Consider the following 19,807-nt stretch of genomic DNA (forward strand, 5'->3'; position numbering starts at 1 on the left):
TAAATTAGCTATTTAAATTAACCAATGAAAAAAGAGTGATCACTAGATTTACCCACACGTGGGATTTTTGTGTTATTTATGCTTTGAGCATATAACCCAAACTCATGTGGAGATTATACATGTGGAGATACATGTGGTAGTTAGATTCAGTTGTCAACTTGGCCAGGTGAAAGCACCTAATTCTGTTGCTGTGGACATGAGCCAATGGTAGGTGAATCTCATCTGTTGCTAATTACATCCGCAGTCGGCTAGGAGGCGTGTCTGCTGCAATGAGTGACGCTTAACTTAATTGGCTTGTGCTTAAATGAGAGAACGCAATGTAGCACAGGCTAGCAGTTTGGCATTCCTCATCTCAGCACTTGCAGCTCAGCCCGGGCCCTTGGAGATGGAGAAAGAAATCACCCCGGGGAAAGTTGTTGGAACCCAGGGGCCTGGAGAGAAGACCAGCAGAGACCATCCAGTGCCTTCCACGTAAGAAAGAACCTCAGTGGAAAGTTAGCTGCCTTTCCTCTGAAGAACCAACAAAATAAATCCCCTTTTATTAAAAGCCAATCCATCTCTGGTGTGTTGCATTCCGGCAGCTAGCAAACTAGAACAACTAGATTTACCCACACGTGGGATTTTTGTGTTATTTATGCTTTGAGCATATAACCCAAACTCATGTGGAGATTATAAACCAAAATACATAGGATAGGAAAAAAAATTAGCATTTCCATGGATTTATCACCTAGGCTACTAAATTATTCCCCTAAAGTCTGGCGAGCATTGGTAGATTCCTAGTAATCTTTCTCAGGTATCTTGCCATCCTTTTTAGTTTTGGTCACTGTTTCAATGTTATCAATGGACTGTTTTCATTTCTCCTTCCTTTTTTTCGCATGGGCAGGTACCAGAAATCAAATCCAGGTCTCTGGCATGGCAGGCAAGAACTCTGCCGCTGAGGCACCGTGGCCCACCCTTTTAATTTCTTCTTAACTTATATTTATTTTAAGGCCTCTGGAATTTTGAAGTCTAACACACGCTAATTTAGAGCTTCAAAATTCCCTACTTCTTAGTCTTAAATTTTTCTTTCACCCATTTTAAATTTACTTATTAACTTTAATTTCTTAGGAGCATAGCCAGAATACAAAAGGCTCAGAAGAGCTTCATTAGTGGTGGCTGGGCTATTCTCAACAACTGCCCAATGGCATATTCTAGCAATAAAATGGTGGCAGTGTGCCTGTCTCCTGAATGGATGGGGGAAAAGGGTGACCTTACTCAAATTTCATTTTTATTCAGTCATGCCATGTCTCCCCTCCCCACCAAATAAATAACATAATTTTGTCCTTTGAATTCAGAAATTGAGACTGGTCTCTGGTGAGGCTTTCATTGGAGATGGCTCATCATGCCTTCCTACAATCTCTCGTAGGGGATTAAATTAAGTACCCCAGAAAAACTGATCCTTAATCTTTAGTCACTCCTGTGGGTGTGATCCTACTGTAAATAGGAGTTTTTAAAGAAGTTATTTTTAGTTAAGGTGTGGTCAACTGAATCCGTTTGGGCTTTCATCCAGATTACTGGGGTATTTTATAAACGGAATGAAATTCTGGCATAGAAGAAAAAAAAGCCAGGGAAAGAAGACAGAAGTCAGTGGGCTGCAGAAGAGAAGGGAGAAGACATCACCACCAAAAGCCAAGGACCAAGGATTGCCAGCCCCAGGACACCACATCTTCCAGGAGAAAGCATCACTTTGCTGATTCCTAGATTTTGGACCTCTCTTAGTCTTAAAACTGTGAGCCAATAAATTTCTTTCATTTAAACCAACTTATTGAATGGTATTTGCTTTAGCAACTTGGAAACTAAGACAGTTTTTTAAATTGAGAGTGACACATATAGAATTTAGCATGATCATTGAGAATTATGTAACTTTTAAAATGTTAACAGGTTGGCATTTTAGTGATTTTTCACAATTTTAAAAACTTTTTAGTGTTATTAATCCTCTGGTGAATTATCTGCACAATCACAGATCAAGTCATTGAAGAATCTTTACTCCTTCTGTTATCTAATCTCCAGCTCACTTTTTGCCAGCACCAACATTGGCCTTTGCAGTGCCCCTGAATTTCTTCATTCTATTCTTGCGTTCCTTTTGCTGTTTTCTTGAGGTCTTTTTCTTCTCATACAAGCCATGTCTTGCACGTTTGCGTTTGGGTTCATTTTTCTTTGCATAATCCAAGGAATCATAAATCATGCCAAAGCCAGTCATCTTGCCACCACCAAAATGAGTTCTGAATCCAGAGATGACGCTTGGTGTAGTCTTGTACATTTTGACTAGTTTTTCCCGAATTTCTGTCTTAGGTACTGTTGCCTTTCCAGGGTGAAGGACATCTGTGACCATTTGTTTCTGCTGAAGTAGTTGGTGGTCGTGAACTTTCTGGCCCAGATGGTTACCGTGTCATTCTTGGTGGTGGGTGAGTCTCAGGCAGCCAGGGAGGAAAAGGGCATTTCACATATTTTTGCTTTCTCATTTAAGAAGAGCCATCAAGTGTTACAATATGAACATTTTCATAAGTTACAAAAAGCATATGTAAATACTTTTACCATTCTTTAGGGTAATTGTTTTTAACCTTTTCAGTTTGACAATGAAAGGAACTGATTTATGCCACATTTTACTTTTTGACAAGGTTTTAAAAAACTCTAAATTCTTGACAAGCATCTCTTAGCAATACAAAAAACAGTGTCCATATTTAGAAAATCCACAAAAGCAAAATAATTTTATGAAAGCCAAGACAAGTTTTCAGTGTTTGCAGAGTAGGAACTTTACATTATCTGATTCCAATGGTTGGGATTAAAAAGATATTAAGGCTATTCAAATATGAGAAATGTATGTAGAATAGACCATTGGCTCCGTTTTGCTACATCTTTACTTACCTGCATCACAATATTAAAATTAAGAGCATTTTAACATCTAACAATTAGAATTTTCTTTTCCCTTTGTTCTAGATTTTTATTAAAAAATCAAGACAAAGAATCCTATATAAAGTTAATGGACTGTTAATGAAGACAAAACAAACAAGGACAATCACACCATTCAAGGCTGTGACATCTGTCAAATGTGGTTTGGGAAACCTTACATTGCTTGGAGGACTGCAATGCGAGAGTGAAAAAGCAACTTTAGATTGTTCTCTGGCCGGAAGTTCAGGAAGAAAAGGATTAATGGTGATGGGCAGCTTATCCAATGTCCTTGGCCATTAAGAGAAGAAAAATAATGACACAATTCTCAAACATTTAAAGCAAGAAGGGCACTCTATTTTTCTAATGTGATTCCTAACAGGACTATATGCAGAAGATAAAATTCGAACTATGGCACCTTCATTGACAGTCATGGTGAGTTGCTTTCATGAATGGCTACTTCACCTCTCCTGGGATTGACTATGCTAGTGACAGTAAAATTGGAAATAAAAATATGACAGAAACACACACACACACATATATGCAATTAAATTAAAAGAACTTGACATAGTGTGTTAAAATCTGATATTGACACAGGCCATCCTATAATGGGATTTCCCCAAATGACAGAATCACTGCCAAGAACATAAAATCCACTCATTACAATTTGATCTTTTCATCTGTAGCAAGAGAAACAGTTAACAATTAAATATAACTTCATGCGTGTATATAAAAACATTGTGTGTGTGTATGTGTGTATAAATCTCCCTTGTTTGCTCATTTACGGTTGAATGCAAAAGTTGATAGGTTTGGAAACGGATTATGATAAGGCTTAATTTATTTATAATTTGAAAATAGACTTTTTCTCAAAGAATCTGCTGCTCCATGGCAGGGTTATAAGATTCTTGACAGAACTGGCCCTTCACACTCACAAAATAAGTGTTTGATTCTGCTCAAGTACATTAACTGCTTTGATTAAAAAATAGTTGGACAATTCAACTTCCAACCTTACAATTCATTATTATTTATGGATAGTAATTTATAGATATTAATACCTATAAAATTTCTGTGTAAATGGAAACTGACAGATGAATAGGCAAATGGCCAGCAGTCTGCTTATATATTTTAGAGCCTTTGCTTTTAATTTAATAGTTAATAAAGATGAGCATAATACTAAAAATCTTGCCTGCTTAGCTATGCTTTTACCCATTGTTGCCTTTACCAGATAAAGTTAAGCAAGTAGGATTCTGAGCATCTTTAAATAGGGAAATAGCGAGTGTGATGGAGGGGAGAGGAGCCTTGGTGGGTGGGAGTGAGCTGAGTCATGCTTAGGTGAGACAGAAGGAACAATGATTTCCAATCACTGACCCAGAGAAGATGTTGGGTGGGTGGGCACAGTGTAGGAAGGTCACTTCTCTGACCCAGCAGTTTACTTGCCTTCCTACATAGATTATAGGATTTTCTTCTAGTATCTGGCTGAATACCAGAATGTTATCACATACGGCTAGCCTGATAAGCGATTCTGAAAAAATTGTATATACTAGCAAAATAATTCTAAACCTATTATTATTGCTATCTTTTTTTCATTTAGGAGTTTTACTGTCAACTTTCTAAATGCAAACACATAATGAAATACAGAATATTATTCCATAAGGAAGTTCCAAAACCCTCTCCATTTAGGCACAGAATATGAGGTTTGTTTTCAGAACATACCACAATTAAGCTTTGTTCCAGCTGGTGTTAAAGGTACTGCATGTGCCCTGAGGATGCAATGGTAACTTGCAGAAGTACAGCACAATAACTGGGAAAATGCCCTTTACACCAGTTTCTTATTCTCTCTAAAGGTGTTTCCTCATCTTAAATATGCGTATAATAATTGTGCTTATCTAGCAGAGTGATCTTGAGTACTGATTTAGAAAATGAATCATTGTACCTAGTACATAGCTATCACTCACTAACTGCTAACTTCTCTTGTATTATTTTCTTTAACACTTTTTATTGCTTTTATTATTGAAATATATTATACATATATATACAGAAAAGTGTTAAATTTCAAAGTATAGTTTACAAGTAGTTTTAAAGCAAATTTCAAAGTATAGTAAGGGTTACAGTGCCACAACTTCAAGTATCTCCTTCTGGTTCTTCTAATACACTAGAAACTAAAAAGAAATATCTCTATAATGATTCAGCAGTCGTAATCCTTTGTCAAATCCTAACTTCTCTGTTACAGTTCCTCCCTTACATTTAATCATTCTCTCAATCTTTGGGGATATTTGGGCAATGCCCATTTTAACTTCTTCATGTTGAAAAGGGGTGTCGACATTATGGGGTAGGGGGATGCAACTGGTTGATGTTCTGGGAGAGATTGGTCTTTAAGTTTCAGGGCTTATCTGGCATAGGAACAGTCTGAAGGTTTTAAGTTTCTGAAAAATAAACTTGATAAGTAAAACTTGTATAGAGTCTTAGATAGAGCCCTGGGTTTTCTTTAGGGTTTACAGGAATACTGTTGGCTAAGTCTTGGCATACCTTGGGAATCTGTAATTTCTGGCTAAAGCCTGAATAACAGTAACCTCCAGAATGACCTCATAACTCTATTTGAAATTTCTTAGCCACTGAGACCTTGTTTTGTTACATTTCTCTTCCCCTTTTGGTCAAGCAGACATTCTCAATCCCATGATACCAGGGCCAGGTTCAGCCCTGGGAGTCATATCTCATGTTGCCAGAGAGACTTACATCCCTGAAAGTCATGTCCCACATAGAGTGGAGGGTAATGAGTTTATTTGCAGAGTTGGCATAAAGAGAAAGACTACCTCTAAACAACAACAGGTTCTATAAGGGTGACTTTTATGCATGTTTATAAGTAGGTTTAGCTCACCATTACAGGAATACGTTTCATAAGGGCTAGCCTCGAGATCAAGAGCTTGGCTTATTAAATTGAGAATCTCCAGTGCTTGAGAGAATATCAGGAACTTTCTGGTAGGGAGATTTAATAGTTCCATATTTTTTCTCCAATCCCTCAAGAGACTTTGCAAATATCTTCTTCTTTTTTTTTTTATCATCTGTTCAAAGTACTCTGGACTTTATCATGGTATTACATTAAGCTACAGAGAATCATCAGATCTCATTCCCTAGTCTAGGCTCCATGCATTTAGGTTGTTTAAATAAACTGACCAGATAGGTTAAGTGCTACAGAAAACTTAAAATTTGGACAAAACAAACACTTCTCCCCTTGGTCTCACACAGAAATTGAAGTTCTAAAGTACAGACAATATAATTCTTAACCCTGAATTCTGATTTATCTTAGTCCCAACCAGATCAGCTTCATATCTCTAATTGAAGTTTTATTTCTTTTTCATCTTCTTTACCAGTTGCTGCATGGAATAATGCTGACTTTTAGAGCTGTAGAACTCTGAGTCTTAGGTGTCTTCCCAGGCAATCAGCAATGGCTCTATTATATCAGCTATTTGAGAATATCACCAATCTAGCTGGCAGATAGTTGTCCAATCACAGAATAGAAAAATAAATAAGGTGACCAGGTGGATTACCAAGACCACCCAAGCCTCTTTAACAATCTGCTGTTCCTCCATGAGTCATCATTGCAATCAACAGTTAGAGAATGTTAGCTTTATAAGGTTGTCTGAAGTGACCTTCTGAGAGTTGACAGGAAAAAGTCCTCAAATACCTTCAAATAAAGCTCAAACAGCATTAACCAGCATGAGTAAATATGTGCAGGCTAAAGTGGGACAATGTATCTGAAGATAACCATAGTCGGCCTCTCAGTTCAAAGCTGTCTGATATTTCAGCACAAATTCTTCAGTAATATTTAAAATAATTCCTCAGGATTAAATTGTTTTTCCTTGTCCCTTTATTCAAATAGATCACTAACACACTTAAGAGAATGAAGGGTCCATTATAGTGCTCACTGTAGAGGCAATCAGAATAACCCTAGTATTTACCATAAATTGTAGAACTTGCCAGAAGTAAGACTGGCATGCCTAGGAAATGCATAAGTAGTCACTAAATATGTCAGTCATAAACCCATGCAGAGAACTGTAAAACTAAAGAGCTAAAGGCTATACAGAATTTTATTTTTAGCAATCAACAGGTAGAAGTCTACTCTATTTGTCTGATTTACCATAATTATGAGAATATAAAAAAGCATTACTGAATGCATAATACAGAGAAAATGGAGCAGTGAGACAATTTCAGGTACTTTAGAGGTGTTATCTTCAATAATATATTATCCACCTGTTAGAGTTCTATGTAAATCTTAGAACCCTGTAAGAAACAATGATTTCATAGAGAATTGCATTAGATTTCATTTTAATCACTTTGAAACTAATAATTTAATTGCTTTGCTTGGCAATTTGGGTAAAAGTACCAAGTAAATGGTTGCCTTTATCCAGTTTTAAAAAAATTTATTCATATATTGATATATTTATTATGAAGAGTGCAATTCCTAGATTAGTGTAAGGTTATGAGCTATGGAAAATACAATGGTAAACTGAACCTGGACCTCATCCCCTAGAACAGAGAGCTCCGGTAGAGGGTTGAAATGCATGCAAATACTTAGCTATAATGCACCATAAAAAGTGGCAAGGCAAAGGAGTGGCAGATTTTGCATACTAGGATTTCAGAAGAAAAGTGGAAGAGATTATTTCCAGTTGGGGCATTTGGGGACTTTCATGGAAGTGTCATTTAAACTGGTGCTTGGAAAAGTAGCACATCACATTCTACATGTTGATGCTTAATAAATATTTTTAGAATGAATGGAAGGATGGACAATGGCAGGACAATGGCTAGCATATACCAGTTACTCAACAAATGCTACCTGAATTGAATTGCAGAATTTGGGATAGAATATTAAAGTCTAGGAAATTAAGCAAACACCAGCCATGAAGGAACAGTGGGCAGGGGTATGTGGGGGAATAAAAGGAAGAGGGATTGGAAAGTTGGATGGGGCCAAGGCATATAGAACCTGGTTAAGAAGGCTGGATTGTATTGATGGATGGAGAGAAGTCACTGACAGTTTCATAGAAGACTGCAGGATAAAGTCCAAACTCCTGAACATAAAGTACAAGGTTTTCTGTTCTCTGCTAATCCCCCCTCCATTTATGCTGAATTTCTTACCATTCCTCAATAAACAACGTTTTCTCTCACCTTCAGGTATTATACATGTTATTCCTTCTGCCTGGTAACTGCCCATTTTTGCCCTTTTACCACTCCTCTACTTGGCTAACTCCCCTCCTCACCTTCAGGTCTCAGCTTAAGCATCACTTCCTCCAGGAAGACTTCCCTGACCACTGTGCTAGTTTAGCTAACCCCTTGTGTTCTCCATTGTTCCTGTACTTCTCATTGCACCGCATGGTAATTATCTGCCTATTGTTAGTCTTCCCTGTTTATGGTAGGCTTTTTTAATACAGATACCTTGCCTATCAGGTAATTTCCCCAATACCTCTCTCAGTCCTTGGAATAGTTGATAAATGAATTTGTTGAACAAATGAAACAGACAATATCAGAGCTGGGCATTAGGAATTTCTATCTGACTAAAGCATATCCTACAGTACTGAATGAGGAGAGCCTAGGTTTTAAAAAGTTAAAGTAATGGATACATGGGTATGGTTACTAAAATATTATGAAATTAAATTAAATAGTAACAATTGTTAACATTTATTGAGCTCTTACCATGCTAAGCACTATACTAATTACTTATTGGGCCTGGTCTCATTTAATCCTCACAGTAATCTTATAGGAAATGTATTGCCAATAACGATATGAAATCATAAATACAACTATATATAAATAAAATTTACCCTTTTACAAAAATATTGTGTCTATATCTTAAATAACATGCGTAGCTCTGGTCACTACAGCTCATAAGATATACATAAGAAGTATTTAAAGTAAATATAAAGAGATCCATATAAAGATAGAGTAAAGAGATACGGGTTATTTCATCTGGAAACAGAAGATGTAAAGTCTATAAAGCTTTGAAGCTAGATAAGTTGACAACAGACTCATCCACTGGAAATCCACCAAAGCTTCACAGAGGTTAAATTTAAGATCTACAAAATGATGTACCTATTAACATAAGGGTAGGCTGAGCCTAGAAAAAAAATTTAACATTCAAACAATTCATGATTCGTAGACCTATACTAAAGCACTAATGGAAAACTAGGATTTGGAAAATGAATTTTAATCTGACAACGAATAGAATAACTACATTCTTTTATAACATATCTCTCGGTGCCTCTGTGATAGAAAAAAAAAACCATATTAAAGGGTCCAGTTCCAATTCAAGGCACTAATTTTATGTTGTTTATTAGCATTAAAACAGATACTCAGAAACACCCAACTGGGGCAGTGTTGCCATTGGGGCTTCATGGAGTGTCTGCCTCTAAGCTCAGTAGATATTTGCTGAAGGCTTAGAGAGTGACCAGGCGTGTCACAGGCTAGGAAACTGAATTTTCATTCTATTTTGAGATAGAGATATTGGCTCTAAATCTAAAAGATGATTAAGAGCGTCTAAAAAGGAAGGGATCCAATTACCACCATTACTATAATAAGACTATGTCTCAGGGGGAGAAAGAGGAGCGAAACAGGTGCGTACAAGTAGGAGAAACAACACATACTCACACTCATGCACACTCACCCACACACTCACACAACCCTCTTTCACTATTCTGAGCTGATTCACATAACTAGAACTTCACCCTTGAAGCAGAATGAAAAGTTCACTTGACTGATGGTCCCCCTGTTTATAATTCCTATTTACTGTTTTGGCAGTACACACAGGTGCTTAGAAGAGCAACTTTTTCTCTTCAAATGCTTTGCTCTTAGAAAGTGAGGATTTCCATTTTTTGTTTAAGGTGCCAGGAAACAGTGTAATAAGATATGCTTAGCGAATTTCGTGCAATGGAGAATCTTTAAAAAAAAAATTTAAGACCCTTTGCCTCTTAGTTTCTCCTGTGTAGTTGGCTTTATCCAAGGTTTTTAAGTCCTGGGATGTTTTTATTTCAGGGTAGAAGTACCAGTTTGAGAATATTTGAAGTATTCTGGAATTATAAGTAAGCCCTTGGAGTCTGAAGGCAAGATTTATGCCAATTTTATACTCCTAGTCTATTTCCACATAAAAGTTTAGGTCAGAACAACAAAGAATTTACGATCCCCACAACTTCCTATGACTGCTCTACATGACGGGAAAGAACAGGGAAAACAAGTCAATTTTGAAGATGTTTGGGAAACTTTTTTTTAAAACAGAAAGCAGGTAAAAGTTAATCTGGGGCTAATAGGCAAGAAAAAGTTAGGACTATTCCAATAGATATGGAAAGAAAAAAAATAAGATCATAAACATCAAAGTGTTTGGTAGAAATAATAAAAATTTTGTTGTAAAAATCATGGTGCTCCAAATTTTCCCCAGAGAACAATAGGCCATCAAATAATTTTATCCACTTACTAGGAGCTTAAAATAGAACACCTTTGGTAAAAATTATTCAAATAAACTATTTTTGAAATTGTAACAAAATCTATCACATGTTCACATCATTACCACATGAGTCCCAGACATAAGGCTACATCTTTAGAATGATGGAGGGAATATCCAAAAACATTTCACTGCTTGTGGGTCTAATATCCTCACAGGAAATCGTCCAGGCCTTTAGAGCATTCCTACTTGTGTTTAGCAGTCATCTTGCAGACCTATCAATTCCCAAGATGACAACATTCCATTGCCCGTATCATGATAAACATGAAAATAATCCTTCCACTACATCTTGCAAATCACTATGCTATCTATTTTCAAGATGATGAATACAGACAGAGATAAGTTTCGGAGCCAGGAGTGAATGGAGTGGTGGAAAGCAGAATGGAATTCAGGAATATCAAATTTCTGGTCTTCTGTATGGAGTGTTCTTATCATTAAAGACATTCCAATGAAGACTTGAACCAGTACAACTTGTACTATTAGGACATCAGCTTCAAGGATAAAGTTTTAACAGTATGACAATATTTGGAATACTTCCTAAATATTAAATTGAAAAATCAAAACAGAATCAACAGTGCCACTTTAAGAAGCTATTAAAGATGACCCAAATTTTATCTTTTAATAAAAACATATATATATTTTTAATAAAAATATTTTTATTGAAGGTAAAATATTTGGTCACTAAAGATAAGTTTTCACATGCCCACATACAAACAAAGTCCTCTGCTATAATTAAGTAACTTAGCTCATTCATTTCTTGAGGGCAAAAAGAAACAGAAATGCAACATAATCTAGACTTTTAAAAAAACATCATAAATTTAGGGTCAAATGTCTGTCTTTTGACTGATTTTTGAGCATATTGTATAGTTGGGACAAAACCTCTGAAAGACTGGAAACACCAGTACGTGTGTCTTGAAAAGGCCTACTTTTAATAGTAGTGCAGCCATTCTATTGACTTTCCAAAAGAGGATAATAAGAATACAGTATACAACCAGAAGACTTCACGGCTGCATATGTTTGTCTACTCTAATTTCCCTTTACCAACAAAATGCATTTCAAATTCCTCCGTCTGTTCTGCTTCCACCTTTTTCTAATCTCCTGTGTTGGTTTAGTTATTTTAGATGATTTACAGCAGGCTTCTACTAGTCTCTTTGCTTCCACTTTTACCACAATTCAACCTATTCATCAAAGAAAAGCTAGGATGACCTTTCCAAATAAAAATATGATCATATCACCTTCCCCTTTTATCTTTATGCATTTCACTGGCTTTCAATGGTGCTTGTGGGAAAGACCAAAGGCTGAACATAACATATAAACCCTCTACTGGATACAACCCTTGCCTACTTCCCTAGCCTGATTTCCACCATTCACGGCCATCTCCTCTGGGCTCCCATCATTTGGACTTTTTTTAGTTACTTAAATGTACCAATCTTTGGACATGTTTCCTCTGCTTGACAAGTTCTTTCCAAGGCCAACTCTTCCCTATGCTATCTCCTGCTCCTCTTTCAGGATTTAAAGTCAATCTTATTTCCTAATTTAGATTCCCACTACTTTCCTTCATAGTACCTATTTGTTTCCCTTATATATTTTTGTTCTTTCATTCAAGCCTGTAGAGATGCATTCATTCAACAATTATTTGTGGACAACCTACTATGTACCACACACTGTTCTGCTATGTCAGAGAGGCATGCTTCATGCTCTACAGAGTCTACTCTAATCAAAATGTGTAATTATATGTTTCCTTGTGTGTTTATTTAATATCTGTCTTTCCTTTTAGACTGCGAAGCTCTATGAGATCAAATAATACACAAGGCAAAGTTTCCACATTGGGAAATGTTTGGGAAGTTTTGTTTTTATGACAAAACTCACCTCAAAAGTCAGTTCACGAAAGCTTAGTCTTTTCCCTTATTTTTAGGAACATACCAAAAAGTAGGTTTGGCAAAGATCAGTATCTGTTCTCTTCTTGCCGGGCACAAACCTAACTACATCTCTTGTAGTTAAGTCATGTGATTAAATTCTAGCCAACAGAAGGTGAAGAAAAGTGATATGAGATACTTTTAGACTTGCCCCTGTAAAACTTCCCTATGTGCTTGTCAATGCTTTTTCTCTTACTGCTGGATGGAAAAAGAGGAGCCTGTGGTCCCAGAGAATAGTAAAGCCACAACATGAAACAGTCCTGGTTCCCTGAATCACCACATGGAGGAAAGTCACCTCCTGACCAAGAACCATAGCCTAGGCTGTTCCTTCTATTACAGGAAGCACTGGAATTAGGATTTATTTGTAAGAGCAGCATTTTGAAAAATATGAATGGTAGGAAACTTCCTCAACATGATTAAGGGTATACATGAAAAACCCATACCTATAATCATACTCAATGGTTAAAAATTGAAAGCTTTCCCTTTAAGATCTGGAGCAAGACAAGGATGCCCATGTCACTATTGTTATTCAACATTGTGCTACAAGTTCTAGTCAGAGCACTTAAAGCAAGAAAAAGATTTAAAAGGCATCCAAATTGGAAAGGAAGAAGTAAAACTTTCACTGTTTGCAGATGACATGATCCTGTATGTGGAAAGTAATGAAAAACTACAACAAAGCACCTAGAACTATAAATGAGTTCAGCAAAGTGGTGGGATACAAGGTCAACACATAAAAATCAGTAGTGTTTCCATACACTAATAATAAGGAATCTGAAGAGGAAATCAAGAAAAAAAATTTTCATTCACAATAGCAACTAAAAGAATCAAATATCTAGGAACAAATTTAACCAAGGAATAAAGGATTTGCACCCAAAAAGCTACAAAAAATTGCTAAAAGAAATCAAGAAGACCTAAATAAATGGAAGGACATTCTGAATTCATGGGTTAGAAGACTATAATTAAGATATCAAATCTACCTAAATTAATTTGCAGATCAAACACAATTCCATCAAAATTCCAATGGCCTACTTTGCAGAAATGGAATAGCCAATTTTCAAATGTATCTGCAAGGTTAAGGGGCTCCACATAGGAAAAATATCTTGAAAAATAAGAATGAAGTTGGAGAACTCACGGACTTTAAAGCATATTAAAAGCTATAGTGGTCAAAACAGTATATACTGTTACTGGCATAAGGATAGACATTGACCAATGGAATTGAATTGAGAGTTCTGAAATAGACTGCCACATCTATGCCCAATTTATATTTGACATGGCCACTCAACTGGGGAAGAACAGTCTCTTTAACAAATGGTGCTGGGAAAACTGGATATCCATATGTAAAAAATTGAAAGAGGACCCCTACCTCACATCATATACAAAGATGAACTGAAAATGGATCAAAGACCTAAATATAAGAACCAGGAGTACAAAACACCTAGAAGAAAATGGACAGAAGCACCTTCAAGTTTTTTTTTGTTTTTTTTGTAGGCGATGGTTTTTTAGACTTTAAACTCAAAGCAGAAGCAATCAAAGAAAAAACAGATAAATGACAATTCTTTAAAATTAAAAAAAATCTGCATGAAAGGACTTTGTCATGAAAGTGAAAAGGCAGCCTACTCAATGAGAGAAAATATTTGGACACCAAATATCCAGACTATATAAAGAAATACTACAATTCAACAATAAAAAGACAAACAACCCAATTAAAAAACAGGCAAAAAAAACTTGAATAGCTATTTCTCCAAAGAGGAAATACAAATGGTTAAAAGGCACATGAAAAGATGCTCAATATCTTTAGCTTTTAGGGAAATGCAAATCAAAACTACAATAAGCTCTCATTTCACACCTACTAGAATAGTCACTTAAAAAAAAAACCAACAGAAAACAACAAGTGTTGGAAAGGATGTAGAGAAATAGGAACTCTTATTGCTTGTGAGAATGTAGAATGGTGCAGCTGCTATGAAGGATAGCTTGGTGTTTCTTCAGGAAGCTAAGCATAGAATTAACCATATAATCCTGCAATCTAGCCACTAGGTATATACCCAGAAAAACTGAAAGAAGAGTCTCATACAGGTATTTGCACACCAATGTTCACAGCAGCATTATTCACAATTGCCAAAATACAGAAGCAACCCAAGTGTGCATCAACCGATAAATGGAAAAAAAATGTGGTATACGCATATGATGGAAGGCTAACAGGCTGTAAGAAGGAATGAAGTCCTAATGCATGCAAAAATATGGATGCACCTTAAGGGCTAATTATGTTCAGTGAAATAAGCCAAACATAAAAGGACAAATATCGCATGATTTCATTGTGATGAATTAATTATAATAAGCCAACTCACAGAGTTAGAGTATACTATTTAGGTTACCAGGAGATAATTTGGGGTTAGAGAATGGAGAGTTGATGCTCAATTTGCACAGATTTTCTATTTAGGTTGGTGGAAAAGGTTTGACAATGGATGGTGGTGACGTAGCTCATTATTGTAAGTGTGATCAACAGCACTGAACAGTGTAGGTGAATGTGCTTAAAAGAGGAAACTTTAGGATTTATATATTACTAGAATAAAATTAAAAATGAAACATAGGCATGTACAACTTTATTGTAAATGATGTACTATATTTCATAAAACAAGTATAAGATTGTTGTTCCATGAATTATAACAAATATATGATATTAATTAAAAGTGGGAATACCAGGGTGGTATATCGAAAAAATACATCCAGTGTAAATAATAGACAATACACCTATTTTAATAATCTTTCATCAACTGTAACAAAGGTGACTAATGTTAAAAAATAGTACAATTATTTAAAAAGTGCTATCATCAATAGTAACAAATGTTTCACACCAATGCAAGGTGTTGGTAGTGGGGTTGTGCACAGAAATCCTGTATCTTATGTAAATTTACAACTTCTTTAATACTAATTTTTAAAACTTTGATAATTTAGGTCTTCTTCAAATTAAAATACTTCTTAATTTTCACTTAAATGTTCTCTTTGGACGAAGGTCATTTAAAAGTTTGTTATTTTGTTTCTAAATACACTGAGATGTTTCAGAAAACTTTCCATTATTTATTTCAAATTTAATCTCATTTTAATCAAAGAATACAATTTTATAATTTGAATTTTTAAATTTGAGATGTTTTCACAGTTAAGAAGATGATCTCTCTTGAAAAATATTCCATGTACACTTTAAAAAAGGTAGATTCATCAGTTGATATACAAGTGTTATTTAGGTCAAGTTGGTTGACAGTGCCATTTTAAAAATATTTTTATTGACAAATCTTCGCACACATACAGTCCATGCTTGGTGTACAATCAGCAGCTCACAATATCATCACATAGTTGGGTCTTCATCACCATGATCATTTTTAGAATATTGGCATCACTCCAGAAAAAGAAATAAAAACAAAAACAAAAACAAACTGTATATCGCATACCACTTACCCGACCCTCTCATCATTGACCACTAGTATTTCAATCTACCCAATTATTTTTACTCCTTATCCCCCCATTATTTATTTATTTTTTTATCCATATTTTGTTGTTTACTTATTGGTTGACAGTATTTTTAAGTAGTATATATATCTTTACTGATTTTCTGCCTACTTTCCTATCAATTAGTGAGAGAAGGGTATCGAAATCTCTATATTTGTGTATATAGAGATAGAGAGTCTCTATCTCTCCTTGTAATTCCATCAGTTTTTGCTTCATGTATTTTGACACTGTTTTTAAGTCACAATCATTTAAAATTATTATATTCTTTGGATGAACTGACCCCCTCTGTCATTAAGAAATGACCCCCTTAAAAAAGAGTGAACAGTTGAACTGAAGAAATTGGCAAAATTTATAAGGATGGAAATAGAAAATACTGGGGGTGGGGGGTGGGGGGTGGGGGGTGGGGGAGGCGGGGCTCAAGATAAAACAAAGGTAAGTGCCAGGCCAAGCCCAAAGGGTCTCACCACCACTTTACCAGAAAAGCAAGACCTTTTCTGCCGCCCATAAATCTTCTCTTTTCCCTTCTTTGAACCTTGAAGAACTAAAAACAGAGTTAGCAACATAGATGAGGAAGTGTAGAAGAGTAATTCTGATAAAGAAAGAAGCTTACCATATCTCCTTTTCCATGAAAGGTGCATTTTATTCCAAAGATCAACTTAGGGTAACAAGAAAAGCTTTTTTCGTAAATAAAATTTGAAAAATTTCATTATTACTTTGAACTGGAATTATTACTTACTAACCTGACACTACTTTTTAACTGGAAATGACTGTAGGAATTTAAATGATCTAAATATGTCCAGAGAAAGAATAGAACCTTCTTTGGTTCATCAAAAAAAAAAAAAAAAAAAAAAGGAAGAAAAGAAAAGAGAAGAATCAACTCTACCAAATGGGTTTGATGGCACTGTGAAACACACACACAAAATAGTGGTTTTTGGTCTAAAAACATAAATAAAAAATACTGGGGATTATTACTCAAGTGAATTTATGTCATTTGCCTAATAGTTCAAATTGGCTTTCAGATGTTACATAATCAATCCTGGACATAAAATACAGTTTTTCACAATAAACTGCTAAATATGACATGTATGGTTTCTTGTTATTTTTCATACTACGTGCATTCTCCCAAAACTATGACATTGAAATGTTTATATCTGAAAATAAGCTTATAGGTAATCCTAATCATAAATAATTTTTGAGTTTAGCATATGCAAAAAGACATAGGAATATAAGTAATGTGCCCACTATTTCCCTGTGAATTTTCATCATCTGATGAGTTATGTTGTATTATTTGGGTCCTTCTGAAGTCACTGATACCATGAACTTTATAAATATTCCTTTATTAAAAAAAATTCCTTTGTATGTTAAGGGTTGGTGAAAAGCAGACATTCCTCAAAATATTCAACCAAAACATAATACAACTGAGTGAATATCCAGTCATTGCACTTATCACATCCTGTGCAATTAAGAACATGAACGGGAAGGGACAGGAATGTTTGTCCCCACCTCTGCTTCCTGGCCTGGATTAGATTCTTTTGATAAATGAGGCCCAATATTTCACAAAATGCTTAGGACAAGGAATCAAAAATGAAGTAAATAGGATTCTAAAGTCAACACAGCTAAGAAAGCACCCAACTTACTTTTTGTTTCTTCTTTAATAGGTTGCCAAAAAAGACACAATGGGAAACTCAAGGGGCTCACCATTTGTTCCAACAGCACTTCTTAGATACCTGCTGACATGCCTGGTCTAGGAACACCTGCCCATTCCTGGCGTTGATGCAACTTTTCCATCAACCTATGAGCCCAGCACAGTGACACACCATCCCTGTAATCTGACCCCTTATTGAGGTCTATTCTCTAATTCCTACCTACAGAAAAACATACTATTGACTGTTCTGAGAACCGAGATACCTGGAATGGAGAGGGCCTGCTATACCACCAAAGCTAATATCCCTTTAACAAAGCCTAAAATAATTTCCTTCTTCCCTCAGTCAACAGTAATTCTCAATCATCTGCCCACATTACAGAGTGGGATTAAATAACACTTTCAGCCTTTGTCAATTTCACGAACAGTCTCAAGAAACTACATGCAAATCTTATTAACAGTCAAGAGCACTATCCTATATTGTATAATCAGGGTTCACTGTACCAAGGTTTAATATTTAGAACTGCTGAAATTTGGGCCGAGCATACAATACCTCTAAAATCACACCCTTTGTTTAACTGTGCCACACCCCCTCCCAGTGGGCATCCTCCACAATGAGAATTTACAGGACAGAGCCTGGCTTTTTGAAAATCCCGATTTCTCATAATTAAGGCATCCAGTTCATAGCCTCACAAGTGTGCACTAAGAACTCCTAAAGGGCAACAAGTAAAAAAATGAATTTACCATTTTGCAAATAAATTCAATTATTTAGTATACATTAAAGAGGTTTTTGAGCACAAGGAACATTAGAAGGAATTTGATGAGCTGTTTAGAATATTATGTCTTTTTATATTTACCGTAATAAAGGATTCATTGTGCAAAGGTCTAAACATTCTGGCAAGCTGCAGCAATGCTAGGAAGCTCTAATGCCAGACACATTTTATATCCATATTAGGCTGAAGAAAACAGCCTGGCTGAAATGAACTGCAAATTATGGTTTTCTTTTCCTGAAAGTTTTTAGAAAAAGTCAGTAATGCTCTTTTCAGATGATAAAGGTGCCAAATGGTGTGTTTCTAGAACATTCTGGTTAATTACCAGTTCACAAATCAACAATACCTAAACCAAACCTGCAACTCAAAAAATGGGCTTAAAGTTGCTTAAGATGTTTAAATCCCTGCAAATCCTTAAAAAGCCTTTTAGCTCCCTACTAGGATTTAGGGGACATTTCAATGTTTGTCATTTCAGAAAAGCTTTTGAAACGATGACTGTGTTTCAACTGAAATCTTTTAAAACTTATTTTATTATCTGCCATGCAATTTTATTTTCTATAAACTACACCTAATAAATGCAAAGATTATAGTCATACATAATTAATTGACAAAAACATCCTCTTGAAACTAATCAGTAATGATAATAATATAGTCAAATCCTACATGCTCGATGAATCATTTGATGTTGAAGCTATTTGGACCCTCTTTCTCCTTTCTTTCTCTATAGTATTAGCACTGCTTATTTCAGCTTCCACTTGAGGGTGAGTAGGATAATGGAAGGATATAAAGCTGGGTTTGGCAAGGAAAGGCTAAAACTACTTACTCAAATAAGTATGGATTATCTGTGGATCAAATATCTGCTGTATTCCTATTTTTTACTATTTTCATAATCACATTGGCCATAATAAGAGTGAAAGGTAATTTAGAGAAAATAATCTAAAATACAGTTGAAGAAAAATGTACTATTTGATGAGTGGTAGAGATTTGTTCCAGAAACTTAGATTATGGTTACAGGAGTTTACAATTTTTATAGGTATATAAATTATTAAAGAGGATGATTAATGATGTACAGGATATAATGGGTCATGTAATCAAGAAATATAAAATCTGATTTGCTGTGAATTATAAAATAGTAACTGTATTAGGATTTCATATTGGCAACTAGCCCTAAAATATGGAGCAGGAAAGATAAAGATAGCTTCTACCATTTTATCCAAAATATGTTTAAGGACAAAATTGGAATAATTGGTCAGATATTCTCTGACAATAGCCTAAACAATAAATTGTGGACCTTGATGCTTTTTTGGCTAACATTTTGGGTTCATCCAGTGAATATATCCTCAAAATTTCTGCAGAGTATAATAAAGAGTAAAGATATATCATTAAATATAAGAAATGTATGGCTATGAAGGTAAATCAGAACCTAATTAGCCCTTTGTTGGTAGGTTTTTAGACAAACTATGTTTAAACTCAGGTATGGGGGATGGGCTATGTCATTTAAGAGTGATTCTTATGGATTCCTGTCCCAAATTAGGAACCCACTGATGCAAATCACATACTTTTTAAAGTG

At 35.4% G+C, this 19,807-nt stretch overlaps 1 protein-coding gene and 1 pseudogene across 15 annotated transcripts in view; both read right to left on the bottom strand.

Annotated features, from left to right (window-relative positions):
* The window catches only part of DTNA (dystrobrevin alpha), a 383,081-nt gene that overhangs the window by 215,427 nt on the left and 147,847 nt on the right, over positions 1–19,807 (bottom strand). The gene's annotated exons all lie outside the window — the stretch shown is intronic.
* LOC143662423 (small ribosomal subunit protein eS24 pseudogene) lies at positions 646–8,131 on the bottom strand (annotated as a pseudogene).

The sequence above is a fragment of the Tamandua tetradactyla genome, chromosome 18 (genome assembly GCF_023851605.1).
Source record: "Tamandua tetradactyla isolate mTamTet1 chromosome 18, mTamTet1.pri, whole genome shotgun sequence".
Taxonomy (NCBI): Eukaryota; Metazoa; Chordata; class Mammalia; order Pilosa; family Myrmecophagidae; genus Tamandua; species Tamandua tetradactyla.